This window comes from Poecilia mexicana, unplaced genomic scaffold (genome assembly GCF_051168715.1).
Source record: "Poecilia mexicana isolate PSO_F unplaced genomic scaffold, ASM5116871v1 scaffold_21, whole genome shotgun sequence".
NCBI lineage: Eukaryota > Metazoa > Chordata > Actinopteri > Cyprinodontiformes > Poeciliidae > Poecilia > Poecilia mexicana.
Genome location: NW_028263390.1, coordinates 24,346,779 through 24,367,402, shown reverse-complemented (window position 1 = coordinate 24,367,402; position 20,624 = coordinate 24,346,779). Strand labels below are relative to the sequence as shown.

The 20,624-nt window shown below is 40.8% G+C and overlaps 2 pseudogenes; both read right to left on the bottom strand.

The window, feature by feature from the left end:
• Window positions 1-1,056: 1,056 nt before the first annotated feature.
• LOC148153178 (uncharacterized) lies at window positions 1,057-2,668 on the bottom strand (annotated as a pseudogene).
• A 1,513-nt stretch (window positions 2,669-4,181) lies between these two features.
• The window catches only part of LOC148153177 (uncharacterized), a 39,754-nt pseudogene continuing 23,311 nt past the window's right edge, over window positions 4,182-20,624 (bottom strand).

Below are 20,624 nucleotides of genomic sequence, written 5' to 3'. Positions count from 1 at the left end.
GGGCTGAGAGCGTGAACCAGCGGACCAATCAGAGCCCAACCCAAGTCAACCAGAGCTAAGCACGCCCTGTTCAAGTGATCCGCATGAGCTTACAGCATGATCAATTTGCACAATACCCTGAGCAGAATAAGTTTTATCAAACAAAGAAAGAATGATTATCAAAGGACATAAAATATAATAAAAAGATAATAAAAATACAAAATACCAGATCATTCCACCCCTTGGTCTTTGATAATCACTTTAGTCTTGTGAATAATAGAATGATAAATGCATAGAAAATAGAACAATAATGAATGATTATCAAAGGACATAAAAGATAATAAAAAGATAAAAATACAAAATACCAGATCATTCCACCCCTTGGTCTTTGATAATCACTTTAGTCTTGTGTCCCGAATTCGCAAAGTAACTTTCATCTTAAGGCTGTTATAAATTCTATCAACCAAAGACCTTTTCACTCGTCTAATATATACGCAAGTACAGACATTCAATAGCGTGAGGATTACTAAACATACAATCAAAGCTAAGATTTGGGGTATGTAGTACTTTTGAGCGGTTACAGACATTACTTAGGTCCCATGTCAGTTGTTGCTGGAAGATCTTCGCTGCTTCTTCCTGAGTCATAACTGTCGATGGCATCCAGACCCCTATTTGGTGAACAGCTCTAGCTGCATGTTGTCCGGTGTTGGACAGCATCGTGCGAGTAACCTCATTATCCACCGCATTGGATACTCGCATTGGATACTCCCATCAGTGTTCCGTTGTTTCCTAGACATCGTCTGTCGGTGTCAGAACGATACTGACACATTGGTACATGCGATTGAATTCGTAGTGTACATCCTCTGGTGACAATAGGCATGGGTGACCTTGAATAACACTGTTCACATCGGTATATGGGGCAATTACTTGTTATATTAGTAATCAGACATCTGGTATGTGCTGCACAAGTGAAATTATCCTGGCTCCAGTCACGGGTACTGCTTTCCCACCACAGTCGAATCTTGGAGACTGGAATCATTCTGTTCCCCGGTGTCTCGAGAGTGAAGTGGGACGTCGTCAGCAGTACCATGGCGACCAAGGCACGGCACACGATGACTTCGCAGCCGATACACCCTCCTCGGCGCCTCCCATGATGGCGGACGTCGTCCATGATACTGGCCCAGTCGTCTGCACCGCAGGCGTCACGGGAGTATGGAGCTGAAATGACAATTAGCACTGCTATAACACACAACAGAAAAATACTGATTAGTTTTCTCTTAAATAACATTTTGACACAGGCACATTCAACCACTTCTCTTCTCCTAAATATAATATTGATACAGTTGCATTGTTGCCTTGGGCAATGATTTATGCGGCTTTTGGTGGACCATTTTCCTGTCTCACCCAAACCTTTGCCCCAGGTTTATCTGTGGAGCCAAAAACCCCTTTTCTCCTTACTGTTATCTCAGTGGGTGGAGAGATTTCCTGAACTTCTGACATATCACACGGTTTTAGTAGCAACTGTGCAATCTTGTCTCCTTTTTGTAATACGAGGGGACTTTCGCCTTGGTGGCGACACACCACACCCAATTCTCCCTGATAATCACTGTCAATAACCCCAGCCTGAATGGTCAATCCTTTTAAGGACAATCCTGACCGCGGTAGAATATGGCCATACATTCCTTTAGGGCACTGTAACCCGAGCCCTGTTTTTACAACTTGAACCTGATTAGGTATTAGGGTCACGGGTTCCAATGTTCTTAAGTCCAACCCTGCGGAGCCTGGGGTAGCTCTGATAGGAAGTTCTGCCCTTTCATCAATCTTCCACATTTTGATAGGTTCTTTATCTGGAGTGTTATGGACAGTGATCATTCGGTTTAGTGGTGTTACCCCTGGTGCGATTGGCCTGTTATTCAATTGGGCCACCGCTTGCGCTAGATTTGGTTTCCAATTGGTCAAGTCATGTTTATCACTCATCTTCCGGAGTGACTCTTTCAACAATCCATTCATCCGTTCTTCCAGATGTGCAAGGTCAGGATACAGGGTTGAATGTCTCCTATCCTTATTCCTACCTTTTTTGTCCTTTTTCTTTTTAACAGTCCGCAGGTGTATTTCCCCTTCTCCTGATGATCTTGATTCTGGATCCGAAATTTCAGCGATGATCTTTTTCTTAAGGGGCCTAACCAACTGTATTTGTCCTACCGACTCAGATTCACGTGCTATGCTCATGGACTCCTGGACGACGTCGCGGAGACTTTGTGCCAAAGTATGCAGTCCTGGAAATCCAGAATATCCTGTGCAACTTACCTTCAATCCTTTTTTATGGCATTTCTTCTTTAATTCCTCTGTGGGGAGTCCATCTATTTCAGAGGGAGAGACCCCTGCCTGAATCAGTGCTCTCCAGTACGCAGATCTGGGCGGTCCCTGTCCTGGTCTTAGCCCATCCCTGTGCGGGCCACGGGATCCTTGCTGATGGTCATCCCTTCTTCGTGGCTCCTCCCAATTCCCCAGGGCTCCTAACTCCCCTATACAATTCTTAATGTCAGACATGGAAGCACCTGGATCGCCTAGCATCACGGTTAGCATTGCTGCTCGGTAATGGGGGGGTGCAGTACGAATCAGCTGATCCCGCACGGCTTTTGGAACTGCTAAGCCTTGATATTGATCAGCCATGCCCACTACCAACGCATCTCTCACACACAATCGAGTCAAACGCTGTGTGCTTTCTCTTAGCGTTATCCAAGTTCCAGTTATTTCTGGCCAGTCAGTAAATGCAGAGTATTGGTTTTGTATGGCAGCTGCCCATACCACAAACAATGATGCTGCATCTGGCAGTTGTCTTACCTCTTGCCGATAATTGGAATTTATTGCTCCCTCGGTAGACAATCCTGCAAAAGACATCCCATCAACTGCATCTATTTCCACTTGTGAGGCCCCTTCATCCAGCATCCGTGCTAACCACAAATCTGTCGGCTCCCCATTCTGCTGCCGCAGTCTGCGCTTTAAATGTGACACTTCTTCTGTGTAATCTTCTACAATGGTACGGTAGATGGGATCAGGCTGAGGAGCCGCTACCATGTCATTAGGGCTGAAACGATTCCTCGAATGATTCGAGTACCTCGATTACTAAAATTCCTCGAGGAAAATTTACCTGCCTCGAAGCTTCGTTAATTTATGTTTTTTTAGTTAGCGCACCGTGTTCCGGCCGGGACTTCATTTGCGTTGCGCGGAGCTCTCACTTCCGCCTCTGAGTTGTTGACAAAAGCTAAGTCTCAGCAGCATAAAGTCCAATCTTCAAGATTGGCCCTTGGGGATTTTATTGATTGATGATAATGCCCGACTTTTTATCGTTTTTGGGGAACCAATAAGCATCCTTAAAATGACTGGGGGAATGCCTGGAGTACGGCAGCATTTCTCCTCCGGGGCTGCTGGTTGAAAGCGAACGGCGGGAAGAGCGCTGAGGTGAGCGGATAGCCTGAACAGGGCGGGCGGCTGAGTAGCTGATGCTTACCGTGTAAATGTAGCTTTACCGACGAACCGCACAATAAATTTCATATCCCGGTCTGAAGAAACGGGTGGCGGAGCGCATCGTACATGGCTGGTAGATGAGTTTCTGAGTGTGACCAGTGAAGGTGTCGTAAATATCCCGTATTGCTTCCCCCCGTGTTCGTCCCCCGGTCTAACGGTTCGTCAGTCCGCTGGTCTATTTCCTCCCCTCCACCCCATCTTACGTTCGTTCATTCGCCCTCTCCTCCCACTCCAGGCGGCATTTCCCGTATTTTCAAACCCAAAGCGTGACAGGTTAGGTGGCAAGGTGAGTTTAATTAATCTATTAAACTCACTGAAGATGAATACGTAAACTAAAAGCTGGATTGTAGACATTTTTTATAAGCATATTTATGAGCCTGCCTCTTTGTTATTAAATTCAATATAATTTCAGATTTTTCTATAACTTTTCTTCTGGTTAACTTAGAAAGTGAGCTATTATTGTTACAGGTTAGTTTTCTAAACTACAAAAAAGCAACTGTTAGGGATGCTCAAATGTGAACAATTGGACTGATATTGATATCTGATAGTAACATTGGTATTATGCCAGATTTACCAATATTTCATTTTATAATTTTTTTTTATCCGATTACTCGATTAATCGTAAGAATAATCGATAGATTACTCGATTACTAAAATATTCGTTTACAACAGCCCTACATGTCATACACTGGATTTCCCTGACCGTCCACTACAAGTTGCCCCGCATTGTCCCTGCGCTGTTGCCGCACATCCGGTAGGTGTCGTTGTTCCTGCCTCCTGCGACGAACAGGTTTCAGGTCCAGCAGAGGGTGAAGGGGGGTGTTCGGTGTTCCCCCACAAGCATCTTCCCCCTTCTCCCAAATATAATCTGTCTCATCTCCCGAAATATTTCCATCCCATTTCTCTGGGGCCCATTCTGCAGTTAAACCAGCAACAAATGCACAAACATTTTTTGGCGAAGGCTGCCGGGGCTTTCTTCTAAGTTCTGTTGCTTCTTCAGTGCAGCTACCTGAACCACAGCTCTCTCAGCTAACTCAGTCATTTGCTGTAACCGGTAATTCAACAGCTGCACATGTTGCTTATGTGACGATTCTGCAGCTAATGCATCTGCTAAGGCCTGTCTGTCTTTCAGCTGCTGCGCCTGCGCTTCTTTATTAATCTCATGCTGCTTTTTCCAAGCGGCTGCGCAAGCCCACATACGCCTTTGCAATCCAGCAACAGGGCTTTTGGCCTCCACCTCGATGTTTTGCAAAACAGCTAACAACTCCGGCGGCTCGGCTTCCCGCAGCGCATCTCCCCACGGCTCGGGTCGCCCTCCCCCCTCGCGCAAACACTGCGCTATATCTTGGTGAGGCTGATCCCAGCCAGGGATTATTTCAACTTTTTTCCCGACGTCATACTTACTCTTATTTTTATTCTTTCTCTTAAACATGTTAAACATATTTGCCGCAGTCCCCTTTAAAATCCTGTTCGTGACGCCAAAATGTTTTATGAAATTCTAAATCAGGGTCGAAGGAGATCGGCGGCAATAACGAAACCAAACGCTGTTTCTGCTAGAATTAAATGTGCTCGATTTATTTCCCCACAGATTACAGCAAAATAACATGCATCAAACACTGTTACTGCTAGAACAAATATGCTCGATTTATTCCCCACAGAATACAGTACAAAACACTCTATGACTAAACATGTGATGCTCGATTCATTCAAGTTATCAGTGCTTACCTCGTGAAACGCGGCCGGAGAGCCTTAGGCCTAGAGACAAAGCATCAACGTAGCTGAGCGTTCGAACGCGACCCACAGCAGACTCTAACTCAAACCGCGGGCTTTTTCGTATTTTATCTCTTAAACAAAGGGATGCCTGCGTGCAAAGGGGGAATGGCCATTTCCATCCTTGCAGGCGAGCCATCCAATCAGAGGTAGCTGCTCTCTGACCATGAGCCAATCATGGGCTGAGAGCGTGAACCAGCGGACCAATCAGAGCCCAACCCAAGTCAACCAGAGCTAAGCACGCCCTGTTCACGTGATCCGCATGAGCTTACAGCATGATCAATTTGCACAATACCCTGAGCAGAATAAGTTTTATCAAACAAAGAGAATGATTATCAAAGGACATAAAAGATAATAAAAAGATAATAAAAAGATAAAAATACAAAATACCAGATCAAGTACCAAATGAGCATCGTATCAATGCCACAGCCTGCCTGAGTGTTGTTACTAACCATGTCCTTCCCCTTTATGACCACAGTGTACCCATCTTCTGATGGCTACTTCCAGCAGGCGAACTCGCCGTGTTATAAAGTGTGAATCATCTTAGACTGGTTTCTTGAACACGACAATGAGTTCATTGTACTAGAATGGTCTCCACAGTCACCAGATCTCAATCCAATAGAGCACCTTTGGGATGTAGTGGAACAGGAGATTCACATCACGGATGTGAAGCCAACAAATCTGCAGCAACTGCCTGATGCTATCATATATGAACCAGATTCTCTGAGGAATGTTTCCAGTACCTTGTTGAATCTATGTCACAAAGGATTAAGACAGTTCTGAAGGATGTCCAACCCGGTACTAGCAAGGTGTACCTAATAAACTGGCCGGTGAATGTACATTGCCAATAGTATTTGCTCATCCATCCAAATTGTTAGAATCAGGTGTTCCAATCACTTCCTTGGCCTCAGGTGTATAAAGGGAAACACCTAGGCATGCACACTGTGTTTGCAAGCATTTGTGAAAGAATAGGTCGCTCTCAGGAGCTCAGTGAATTCCAGCGTGGAACTGTGATAGGATGTCACCTGTGCAACAAAGGTGGCATTGCTTTTAAATGCTTCATAAAATTAGGTAATAACATTAAACTATATTATTGTGATAATTCTTCACAGAATATGTTAATGAATGTTGTCACTGTTCTCAACTGTAGGCAAGCGTTGAGCAGATGTACAGACCCACTCCATAAAATAGAATATGACTGAAAAGTTATTTTTTCAGTAATTCCATCATCAAGTGAAAGACATTATATAGATTAATTAGGGTGACTGATGTTTTAATATATGTCTTGGTATGCTTAATACTTGCTAAAAGTTTATTTTCAAAAGTACTATTAATCTGACAAGCCTCATCAGGAAGTAAATCCTAATTTAATGACGAAGACTGTATGGGATTCACATTTAAGTCTGGGCCTTATTCTTAGCACAAAAATGGCTTTCAGGTCGCATATCTGTGGGTGCATCAGCTCCTTTACCCCCATCATCCTGTTCCTCACAATACATCCCCACCATCTTGCAACAGAGTTACACCCTTGATGTGAGCATTTTGAGGGTAACAGTTACAGGTTTACTGCACTGTTTAGTGAGTAGGATCAATTGGAATGCATGTGTGATTGAAATGATATTTTTTTTCTTTCTTTTTTAAAGTTCCACAAGGTGACATTTGTTGTGTATTGATGCTATATAAATAAACCAAACTGAATTGAATAGACAATCCAAAGTCATATGCAAATATTTTTTATATATTTTCTACTTAATATTTATTTCTTTTCTTTTCCTTAGTTTTGCGGGTGGTCTCCCAGTTGGTTTTCCAGGGTGTCTGAAAACATTGCTGGTGATTTGAACATCTCAAATAAGTACATCTGAAAATGAAATAGCTCATCATTCATACCTAAACACTGTAAAATAATAATGTATTGTTAGGACTTACATCATTGCCTTTATTAGATTTGTCTTAATTTTTAAAAAAGGTTTGTTTGCTCTAAGGCAGAAGTCTCAATATCACAGGCCGCAGGCCAATTGCGGCCCGCAGTACTATGTCCTGTGGCCCCCACCGTGATATGAAAGTATAACATTAGTGCGGCCCACAGGGTGAGCGGACCTCTGAAAGAAGTCCCGCCCGCCGTTCCTCGTCATGGCTGACATTCAGTGTTAGGCTAAGCTACACTGACTTCATGCACACTACGCTTGTAACAACAGTGCGGCAGATGATGGAACAGTCCGGTACCAGTTGCCCTTCCCTACAGTCGCCATTCCGGTACTTTCTACCATTAACAAATCTCACGATCAAACGCAGAGAAAGGCGACTACAACCGTTCGGTTGTGTACTGTTGCGAACACAACCGAATGGTTGTGTTCGTATTACAACTTGCGACCAGTTCCACCCGGCGCCATGGAACCACAAGAGCTGTGGTTCCAGAACCAGCAGCCGATTGGCCGCTGGTTGTTATGGAGTGTGTTCGTTATTCTGCAATAGCCAGCCACACCCTAACCTCACCACTGACTGACCATTGACCAGTTCTCTGTCTAACAGGTCCGGAAAATCCCTGAAACCTGGGTCTTACCCTTTCATAAGTTTACTAGAGAAATTCTGTTTAAACTGGCGGCGGAGAAAACTCGTCTAGCTCTAACTACCTTCAGATCCAGAAGTTACGGCCCTTTTCAGTTGAGAAACAGTCGACAGAGTAGCCCTCACTGCAGCATAGTTTCAACAACCACTCCTGTTAACGGTAGCTTTTCTCCTTAAAACAACGTGCACTTGTTATCGGCTAGATTGGATTCAGTGACTTAGATATAAGTCCCAGGGCCATTATTTATTACTCACCAAAGGAAAGTACGAAGACATCAAATTTCTAGAATCATGCATGTAGATTTTACTTAAAACCAGGAGAACTCTCAATAATCGGTGACTTAATTAATTTCAATGTCCACAACCTCTATTATTCTTTTTTATTATATATTTTATTAAGCAAGCTTTAGCAGGGGTAAATAACAAGCAAATTTAGTAAAAGAAATTATAAAATGGTAACACATAATAATCTCAAATCATAAAATTAATCATACCCCATCTTCTTTCTAATCCCTAACTTGTGTCACTATTCTCACTGAGCGAGGCTCTAGGGGCAGGGCAACTCACACCCGTTGTTGGTCGATCTTGGCAGCCGAAACCTTTAGTTGTCCTTGGTCAGAGTCTCTGTCCTGGTGGGGCAAAGTCCTCTTTCGGAAAAGCAGCAAAGACAATCTGTCCAATTCCTTTTAGACGAACAGAATCTTCATCACTTAGTGACCTTTGTCATTTCCCCAAGTCTGCTGCAGTTGGATAGAGATCGTAGGGTGGAGGCAGAGGAGACGGTCGGATTCAGGGGCCAGGGCTGGGGCTGATGGATCTTGTCCTCCTTTGCGGCGAGAAGTCTCAACTTTTCCCTTGGTCCCAGGGTGCGGTCCTCTGGTGATCTTTCGCCTGCGTCCTCTTGTTGACTCTCCTTCAGCGCCGCGGACTAAGAACAGTTTCCTCCCCAGCTCGCTGGCTTTTAAACCCTCCTGGCCCACAGTTGTGTGTGGGAGAGGTCTTATGACTCATCCTTCCCGAATATCTCATCGGGAAGTACCGTCCTGCCCAAACCTTGTTCCACCCTGAATTTGGTAATACACAAACCTCCCTCTTTTGCGTCTGACTGTTGCAACTCCTTTGCAACACTTCTCTCTTTTCTGTTGGCCATCTGGTAGTTATTACCTTTTTTGGCAATTTGTTCTGAGGCCCCCGCCCAGCCAGCTCAGTGCTTGTAACCTAATTCACTCTTTTATTTTCCTGAGCTCAACTTTGCAATCTTCTTATAATGTACCATGAAACACAATTAACTCAAAACATAATCAATTTGTTTTACCATTATCTGAAATCGTATATAACAACTAAGTTGTTACTGCTACCGCAGATCATTAATACAGATTATACATTTCGGTCATACATTACAAACATTGTGATTACAATACATTAATCATTTCAACTATTACACAACTATGCATTTTGTATTGCATTTCTTTAATCATTCTTAAATCAATACAAGATTACTGTTACTGCCCAGGCCTTTACCCTGCTTTCTGCGTGTACCTAGAGAGATCTCACAAGTCCATGCCAGTTTTCTTGACAAGTGAGACATTGATTTTCCGTTGAGAGCTGGCTCTGACTACTATATTTTGTAAAGAGTGCTCTTTGCAATATTTTTATTAAATTGGGAGTTAGCAACTAAAAAACTCAAACCACATTGTTTAGTTTTAAAAATAATGACGTCTGGCACCGCTTCGATGGCATCCCGGAGCGTAATGCGAACACAACCGTTCCGTTCCGTTCCGTGCGAAAGCGCCTTTGGTGTGTTCACACTGCAGCCTGAAGTGACCCAATTCCATTTTTTTTTTTTTTTTTTTGATGTAATGCGACCTGTATCTGATCTTTTCATGACAGTCTGAACAGCACAGGTTGGATTCTTTTCAAATGCGACCCATATCCGATACATATGGAATTCAAATGCGACCTAACGTCCAGGCCGCATTCATCCGAACTGAACGTCACTGACACTAAATAAATTCTGCATCCTGATACGCACAAGCGGGAAGAAAAACAACTATGACTGACTATAATGAGGATTAAGTTGTTAATATGCTGCTCTGGTTGGACAACAACTTCAAATATGTAAGCTAAGCTTCACCGTTAGCCTCCATGTTTACTTCCGCAAACACTGAGCACTTCTTTTTATGGCAGTTGGCAGAACACTGAGAACGCTGACGCTATTGCACCCTCTACTGCGCATGTGGGACACTTTCAGGTCGTTTGCCCATTCAGACAACGACGGCCAGGGCCGTGCAGAGATCACTAAAGGTGCTCAAAAAAAAAGGGCACATCTAACCGCATTCTAGGACAGAATATGAACAAAGCCACTCAGCTTTCAGAGTTTAATAAACAATGATAAATTACAAAATTGTTTGATATACAATCAAACCTAAGGAAAATCTCTATATAGAGCATAAAACTATGCATGTGTAAGATATTTTATTAGTAATTTATTTCTGCAGGTCTATTTTGTTATAGGAAAGTATTGCAATATTCAAACCCGCAATTTACCAAGATATGTAAATCAGAGCTAGACCACCAGACATATTTTGTCTTTACTTTACAGAATTACACTATCAAAAATGTAAACAACTGCACTGTAATATGATTACAGTACACTAAAAGGTTGCATTGTGCCCTTGTTTTAAAAAAAGAGCTGCCTGTTTGCTACTGCAGTGGAGATGAAGATGGTCCATTCAGGAAAGCAGAGTTGCATCAACCTTTAACATGGAACTGCAGAAAAAAGAAAAGAAAAAAAAAAAAAAAGAAAAAGCAAAAATGTAATTGTTAATGCATGTCACCATGATAAAAGCCTACTGAGTTTTGCTTAAAAAACCTTTTTTTAAAAAGTAAAATCACACATTTTTGTCTCATGAAGTGAAAAAATTATTTGCAAAACAAACTTATTTGCGCATGTCATTAATCTTTTCTTGCTACTCTGAGTTTTTGTTTGTGACTCAAAGTTTTGCTTGTGATTCTCACATGACGTCATGGGCAAGACCCAAAATCACAACAAAAGATTTCTGATGTGTGCAAATAAAAGTTTATGATGGCAAATACATTTTTAAGTTCATGAAACAAAATGAGTTATTTCATTTTTAAAAAAAAGGTTTTTTAAACAAATCTTTTTAAGAAAGAAAAAGAAAAAATCTTTTTAAGAAAGAAAAAGAAAAAAAGAAAGAATTACAATTCCAAAAAGTTTTGATTACAATTTTATTTTACTTAACTGAAGTTATTTCTTTTTTTTTTCATTGAATAATTGGGGGGGGAAAATTAATTGCATACTCTGTGAACCAGACCCTAAACTTACTTAAAATCTGGATTGAGTTTTTTCCCGTTCATTAATGACATACATTATATTGTCAAAGAGCAGTGGAGTTTTGAGAATCTGCATCTTCACATCGGCTGCTGGTGGCCTTGGTGACAACAGAGGATCTGCATCTTCAAATCCCAGAGGACCATCTTCTCTTTCCAGAGGATGAGGACGCAGACCTGCAGGAGGGTGTTGGATTCCCAGCATGTGAAAGGTCTGACCTCGAGGAGGGGGTGTCGAGAAAAGTCGAGCTCATCCCTCTTCCCCATGCTGGACATTTTAGTTTAATAATAACAATAAATAAAGTTATCTTTACAACTGATTACACAGGTGACATCAAGACCCAACAGTAGAGTCAGACGGTAATAAAATTAATCTGGTTGTGTGTGTTGTTATTGTGTCCTGCAAACTTTGCTTTAATTCTGCTTTTTTCTATTTAATCATAAAAAATCATAGTCAGGCAGAAAGAGAGTCATGGAACAGGAAGAGCAGGTTTCCTGAAGAAAGAGGAAGTTTCCAGCCTGCAGTGATTAAAAATAGTTCAGACTGCTCATTTTGAGCATTAAAGGTTTAAAGAATAAAATCTAAACATTTTGAGTAATTGGATAAAACCCAGAGTAAAATACTTAAATTAATAATGATAACTTATGATTAAACCAATAATTAATATTGGTTTAACCAGTGGTTAATGTTGGTTTGATTATAAGAATATTTACACTTACTCTTAAACTTATGGAAGTACTTACAGGTGAAACAAGTAACTGTAACATGGTATCAAATAATTAGAATAATGGGTTATTCTTGGTTTCTTTTCAGAAATGTCTGTAATAACTCACATCATGATTATAATAAAAGTAACTAATAAGTAATGGTTATTATAAAATTATAAATGAATGCTAAATCAGAGAAACTAAAAGGTTATAAATGTGATTTTGACATTGAACTTGAAATGGTGTAAAGTGTGTAACTGTAACTAAAGGTCACTGTTGTGTTGGAGGTAGATGGTAGGTGATAGGTCAGGGAAAAAGGGAAGTACCGAAGAGAGTTGCTGCAATGAGTCACGAAGGAGACGGTGGTTTGGAAAGGTTGAGGCTTTCCACAGACATTGGGACATTTCAGAAGTCACGTAAATCTCTCCCATACACAACCATGGGCTGAGAGGGTTTAAAAACCAGCAGGCAAGAGAGGAAACTGTTCTTTGTCCGCGGCGCTGAAGAAGAGACAACAAGAGGACGCAGAAGGAAGATCAGCAGAGGACTGCACCCTGGGACCAAGGGGAAGTTGAGACTTCACGCTGCCAAGAAGGGACAAGATCCATTGGTTCCTGATTCGACAAACCCCTCTGCCTCAACCCAACGATTCCTATTCTACTGCAGCAGACTTGGAGAAAAGACAAAGGTCACGGATTGACGAAGATTCTGTGCGTTGGAAGGACAACGGACAGTTCTGCTTTGCTTCTATTCTGAAAGAGGACTTTCCTCCGTCGGGACAGAGACTCTGAGCAAGGACGTATGAAGATTTCAGCTACCAAGATCAATTGTCATCGGGTGTGAGTTGAACTGCCCCCCAAAAGCCTCGCTTAGTGAAACTAGTGACACAGGTTAGGGATAGAAATGAGAATAGGTTATGATTGATTTTAAATTGAATTTATTGTCTTATTACAAGTTTGTAATCTCTGAAAGTAAATCTGCATGTCATTTACCCCTGCTAAAGCTTGCTTAATAAATTACATACTAAAAATACCAATGGAGCTTGTGGACATTGAGATTAATTGAGTCATTTGATCATTGTAGTTTCCCCTGATTATAGTAAAATTAGCATACATGATTCTAGAGGTGTGGTGGTTTCGTACTTTCCTTTGGTGAGTGTAAAAATAATGACCCTGGGACTAAGTCACTAAATCTAATCTAGCCATTAACAAGTGCTGTTATTTTTAGGAAAAGTGCTACCGTTAACAGGAGTGGTTGTTGAAGCTATGCAGCTGTGAGGGCTACTCAGCTGACTGTTTCTCAACTGAAAAGGGTCATAACTTCTGGATTTGTAGGTAGTTAGAGCTAGACGAGTCTTTCCGCTACCAGTTTGATCAGAATATCTCCTATAAACCTATTCTAAGGTAAGGGATTTTCCGGACCTGTTAGACAGAGAACTGGTCAGTAGTCAGTCGGAGGTGAGATAAGGGCAGGGCTGACTATTGCATAATAACAAACAATATCTACCATGGTAATTCAGGGTGAGTTATTTTTAATTCTACATGAATAGCACTTTTATTTAAGTGCTATTCTCCTTCAAGATGCATTTTCCTAACGCCAGAATAAATGCAATGTACATTATGCAGCAAAGGAAATTGGAAAACATATATCCGTTATGGAGATGATAGGTTTTGGATGGGCGATGTGCCCCTATTGCATAAACAATACTGAAGAATGACTGATATCATTAACAATACAGGGAAGAAGCTTTTCAGTTATCTAGCTTTGCTAGCAAAGTTGTTAGCTAGCAGCTAGCTAATAGCACAACAGCAGCCTAATGTCTGTATGATAAAAATACTGAATCGATAGATGAGAACAGTTTTTCCTCACCTGGTTGTCTCCTCCCCTCAGTAGTTCTTCAGAGTAAGCCAGACGCAGAGGCCTGTCAGTGTCTGTTGTATTTCATTACCTCTCTGCTTAAACCGCGACTCCGTGCTGAAGCAGAAACGATACTTCAACGTTTCCCGTCATCTGACAAGTAGCAAGTCTACTCCACTTTATTCACCAAAAACGTTTTGTTTTAATTCATCAAAAACTGTTCTGTAATCTGGAACGTTTGCTACGTTGAGCTCCAGTTAGCCGCCTTTTCTCTCTGCGCGAGAGGCAATTGTGTGGTGCGTCACAGGCAAAAGGTCAAAGGTGACAGGGGGAGTGGGGGGGCTTATTATGTTGTTTTTCTTGAAAAATACAAAAAAACCCAAAACAACTAATTTTAGTACATGTTATTATGTGTCAGGAGAGGGCTTAGGAAATAATACCAAAAAATAAAAAATAAAAATTGGATCAAAAGGGCACTTGGGGGCAAGGAGCAAAAGGGGCAGGTGCTCAAGCCCCCCTAGCCCCCCCACCTGCACGTGCCTGTGTGCGGCAGTGTGAACGGCCCGGCAAAAAAAAAATCCGATATTTGACAAAAAATCTGAATTGGGTCACTTCAGGCTGCAGTGTGAACGCACCCTAAATTTTGTCACACCCTCATCATGTCTTTGTCAAAGCCAAAGTCTGCAGTTCATGTATTGGAGAAATAATTAAATGTTGATGACATTTGAGGATATTTTTAAAATGTTTTTTGTTGAATCCTTTATGTGGCCCAGCCTCACCCAGACTCTGCCTCCAGCCGCCCCGGGTAAATTGAGTTTGAGACCCTTGATCTAAGGTATGTCTGATTTTTTATGATCCATTCCAGTTCTTTTTACAGTGGAATCTGTTGTACAGATACTTTAAGAACTTCCAATAAAATTTGATAGGCAAGTCACTTTAATTTACAGTCTATAAAAACAAAAACTTAAATTGTTTTCTCTTTTTTCTGTGCTTGAAACTTCTGTGAGGAGATCAGGTATTTCACCAAAGTGGTTTACAAGCTTAGAAGGCAGATAAGTGGAGATGAACAAAAAGATTTAGAACTGATAAAAAAAGTGAGACAGAACGGCCTGCTCCTCTTGTGTTCAATTCAATTGCAGTTCTGCTAGAGGGGAACTTAATGCTGGAATGCAACCCCCTCCTTTGGTGCTATGTTTATTTTCAGATATGACTGGGCATGGGAAGGCTGGAATGTCAGACTCTCCAGGGGAGCGTCTCAGAATAATTTGAAGAGAAAGCTGGATTTCATTTAGGAAAAGTTTACAGGAGAGATGAGGTTAGGCGGTCACTAGAGGATGTATAATCAATTAAAGCGGAATTACAACTGTTACACTTATTAGCAAAACAATCGAGATCTGAATCTAGCAGCCAGAGAAACCTAACAGCGATGCAGGTTCCTTTCATGCATCACGACTGGAAATGAACATGGTTGCTTCAAAAAGAGCAACAGCTAAGGATGAGATGAACCATTTTTAATTGAATATTGGGTCTGGAGCACAATGCACATTAACTCTTTCAATCATTCACAGATGATTTATGATCTTGTTACGATCTGTGTTTCTGTGTGTTTATTTTTGAGTTTTTCTGTGTAGTCCTGTTCCCTGTGAGTCTGTCTCTGCGTCTTCCCCGTTGATTGTTTCCCAGGTGTGTCTCATTCCCTTAATTACCCCGTGTGTATTTAAACCCACCTGTTGTCTGTGTTCTTCGTCGGGTCCTTGTCTTTGTCTATGCGGGTCACACGTTGTCTTGCTCTCCGGTCGAACTGCTAAGTCCTGGATTGTGTTTTGCTTGCATGATAGTTCCGTTAATCTGTTGCTACCGGCATTTTAGCTGTGCGCTAGTCTGTATGCCGTGCTGCCTGTACCTGGACTACTCTGAGCGTTATCCTAATTAAAACTATCTCATTCATCTACATCCTGGGTCCACCTGCGTCTTCCTCACCACCACCAACTACACCGATCCTGACAGATCTATAGTTTTCCACAGTTTCCTTCTACATTTTTAAATTGCTTCTTTCACTGTATACCCTCCCTTTGCTCCAAGTCAGCCTCCCCAGCCTATCAGGTTCAATATTACTTGCAGTCCTCAGGATGATCACCAGTCAGGCTGACAAAAACAGCAACAAAAAAATGTTGCCATTCTTTTACACATATTGTTTTCCTGAAGGACTGTGTGTGTGGGCGACAACAGAATGAGTTCCTCACGTAGACTCAGTTATTCCTTGGGAGGTGAGGAAATGTTTTATATGTCCTCTCAGTTGCATAAGGACAAATTCAGGGTCAAATAAGTAAAGAGCTAAATATATACATGATATAATGTTGATATAAAAATAACAGCCAACAGTTTTGACCTTCAGTAAACCTGCTTTGAACTTTATCTACTCCAATCGCTTCTTTTTTGTTTTTTCTTCCTTTCTTGTTTTTTTAGGAGAGTTTGCTTTTAGAGTGTGGGAGATTAAAGGGTCACAGAGGTCAAGGAGTTTGTGATATCACCGGGATGAAATGTGCCTAATGAAACTTCTCCTGCTGGGGTGGCCTGAAAAACACATACACACACTGCACAGACTAACTAAGGGAGATAAAGGCAGGTTGATGCATGCGTTTTTAAGCATCTGCTTAAAAACGCATGCAGATATTTCCTCTTCCTCTTGCTGTTAATAAGAATCTGCTTTTATGTTTGATTCAAAGATTTGGTCACCTTTTTCTTTGAAGAATAACATCATACAAGCAAAGATAACTGCAAAACTATAGAGGGAAAAGATCATCTGATGAGTTCAATGTACAAGTGGAGCACAAAGTAGTTGAACCAGTTTGTGGTAAGCAACATATATTGTGACAATATATATTGTCACACTGGGATTCTACTTATTTTATGTCAAATGTACACTTTTTTTCCAGACTCACATTATGTATATTCTCAATCCTTTTAGCTTTTAGCTGGGGCCAGAGAGGTTTGTCCTTTGTTTTGTAAGTTGGCCCGACTTCAGGTTTAATGTTTAAAATAAAATTCCAGCTGAGGTCAAACAGAGCATCAGTAAATAAAAATCAATTGTAAATGTTGAAATTGATATAGTACACCCATTTTCAGTAAAATTCAACATGCATTCTGATATTTGTCATTTGTCACATAAAAACCTTTTGAAATAAACAAAATTAAAAATTAAGCAGGTATCAAACATTATTTTCATTAAGCCCACAATTCTGTATTAAAATGCAGTTTTCTAATCCAAAATCTTGTTTTCATCAGTTATCAGTAGAAAGTCATCAGAAACAAACATGTTTTGCGTTTGCCATAATGCTGAATTTAAGCTTTGCATTTTTTCAACAATACTTGTTTCCACTTTTCCAGGTTTAAAATAATGCAGACTTATTTTCTATGGTTGTTTGTACACATACCAAAACCTCCCCATTACCCTTTGATAGCTCCAGTAGCACCGTTTACAGACTCTAGCTTTAAGACTCCCTTCTTTGTGCCTCACATCTTAAATTGTAGAACGGAGTCATGACAATTTCTTGATTAAATTGTACGGTTTATGAAGAATACTAGATTTTTATTCTTTTTAAGATGAGTATTTTATCTTCATTTAACTGGATATGTATTTCCCTTAAATAAAGTTCAGAATGGCAGACTGAGGATTATGAAAATTAGTAATGTTTCCACAGTTTTATAAACAGACTATGTTTGAGAGGTAGTCAGCAAATGATGCTAAAAATAGGACTAAACACCATAAACACATCAAGTTGGTCACTAGCAAAGATAAAGCAAGCTTGAAACGCTGAATTGAAGACAGAACAGAGCCAGTATATGAAACAGGTTTGTAAAGAGTCTGGGGTCCTCTGTCAGATTAGCAGGTGGATGGATGGAACCAGACTTACTGTATTTTCCATGCTTCTTCAGAAACTCATTTATTTTTAGTCACACTAATTACTGCAACAGTGTCTTCACAGGTTTTCCTAAAAAAAAATCCAGCTAGTCCAAAACGCTGCTGCTCACATTGTCACTAAACCCAGGAAGATAGAGCACATCACCCAGTTCTAAAGTCCTTCCACTGCGAGAATAGACTTTGAAATATTGTTGTTAGTCACTGAACAGTTTACATTAGAATATATTAAAGATCTGCTGTTGTAACAACCTTCCAGACCTCTCAGGTCTTCTGAGAGATCTGAACCATCTTTGGTTCTGGCATTCAGCTTCTATGCACCACTAATCTGGAACAAACTTGACTGCAAAACAGACGAAATACTGAGTTCCTTTAAATCAAGGCTGCCTCTGATTCTCAGCAACTGGAACATTGATCAATACATTTGATATCTGATGCTTCATCTTGATGAGTTTGATTATGGCATTTGACGAAATGTAATGTCTATTACTTGTTTCATAATTGGTTTACTTCATAGATGGGGACAATAATATGTTCCCCTTATTTACTGTTGGATTAGAAATCAACCAAAGAAAATGAACAAAAGAACACAGAAATTAACTCAAACAACCCTAGACGTAAGTGTACAGAGTTGTCTTTCATTTGTGTATTAAAATATTGAAAACGTTCTAAAAAATATGTTGTAAACTTACATGTTATATATATTGTTTAACTGTTCATGTTTAGCGCAGCACTATGTGGGCATTTGTCTCCCACATTGGTGACACCCATCAAGTTTCTGTATCAACGTGGTTATTTATTTATTTTTTGGTTGGTTAGGGTGTTTGTGGAGAATCCAGAGCCCAGGAGCTGCTGTGTTTAAAATGCGCTGGGGTCACGGCACCAGATGTAGCGGTTGGGGACAGGAAGTCACAATCACACCGGAATCAGGAATCAGGATAATTTTATTCCTGTTCAAAACAAGAACATTTTAAACACAGCAGCTCCTGGGCTCTGGATTCTCCACAAACACCCTCTCCCCAGCGCAGCTTGGCGCAAACTGACAGAAATGCATTAAACAAAATCAAAAATTTTTGAGGTTCACTAATAAAATAAATCTACAGTCATACAAAACAATTAAAATAAAACCTAAACAGAAATAATCTGCCCTATAATTACAATTTTCCACCATAACATAGAAATATACTAAATACATTAATTTTAGGGCTGTTGTAAACGAATATTTTAGTAATCGAGTAATCTATCGATTATTCTTACGATTAATCGAGTAATCGGATAAAAAAAAATTATAAAATGAAATATTGGTAAATCTGGCATAATACCAATGTTACTATCAGATATCAATATCAGTCCAATTGTTCACATTTGAGCATCCCTAACAGTTGCTTTTTTGTAGTTTAGAAAACTAACCTGTAACAATAATAGCTCACTTTCTAAGTTAACCAGAAGAAAAGTTATAGAAAAATCTGAAATTATATTGAATTTAATAACAAAGAGGCAGGCTCATAAATATGCTTATAAAAAATGTCTACAATCCAGCTTTTAGTTTACGTATTCATCTTCAGTGAGTTTAATAGATTAATTAAACTCACCTTGCCACCTAACCTGTCACGCTTTGGGTTTGAAAATACGGGAAATGCCGCCTGGAGTGGGAGGAGAGGGCGAATGAACGAACGTAAGATGGGGTGGAGGGGAGGAAATAGACCAGCGGACTGACGAACCGTTAGACCGGGGGACGAACACGGGGGGAAGCAATACGGGATATTTACGACACCTTCACTGGTCACACTCAGAAACTCATCTACCAGCCATGTACGATGCGCTCCGCCACCCGTTTCTTCAGACCGGGATATGAAATTTATTGTGCGGTTCGTCGGTAAAGCTACATTTACACGGTAAGCATCAGCTACTCAGCCGCCCGCCCTGTTCAGTCTATCCGCTCACCTCAGCGCTCTTCCCGCCGTTCGCTTTCAACCAGCAGCCCCGGAGGAGAAATGCTGCCGTACTCCAGGCATTCCCCCAGTCATTTTAAGGATGCTTATTGGTTCCCCAAAAACGATAAAAAGTCGGGCATTATCATCAATCAATAAAATCCCCAAGGGCCAATCTTGAAGATTGGACTTTATGCCGCTGAGACTTAGCTTTTGTCAACAACTCAGAGGCGGAAGTGACAGCTCCGCGCAACGCAAATGAAGTCCCGGCCGGAACACGGTGCGCTAACTAAAAAAACATAAATTAACGAAGCTTCGAGGCAGGTAAATTTTCCTCGAGGAATTTTAGTAATCGAGGTACTCGAATCATTCGAGGAATCGTTTCAGCCCTAATTAATTTAACATCCAAATAAAATTTGAAACACACATACCTGTTCAAAACAAGAACATTTTAAACACAGCAGCTCCTGGGCTCCGGATTCTCCACAAACACCCTAACCAACCAAAAGAAAAATAAATAAATTTAAAAAAAAATAAATAACCACGTTGATACAGAAACTTGATGGTGTCACCAATGTGGGAGACAAATGCCCACATAGTGCTGCGCTAAACATGAACAGTTAAACAATATATATAACATGTAAGTTTACAACATATTTTTTAGAACGTTTTCAATATTTTAATACACAAATGAAAGACAACTCTGGACACTTGCGTCTCCCCAGCGCAGCTTGGCGCGAACTGAGGAGGGCAGCGGGAACACACAGGATATTACGGAGCCCCCCAGGGGACATGGGGAATTTTTTTTCTTTTGCGTTCCCTCGCAAAACCTTTTGCGTTCCCTCGCAAAAATCTACTGATCAGTTCATGCGGCATAATTGATACTATAAGCCTTTTTTACGGTGGAAGCCGTACTTTCTGCTTTAATACAAGCTTATAAGGTTTTTCCATGGACTATTGAGTTATTATCGCGGGGTAATAAGTCATCTGATTGTGTCTCTGTTGTGTTCGTGTCT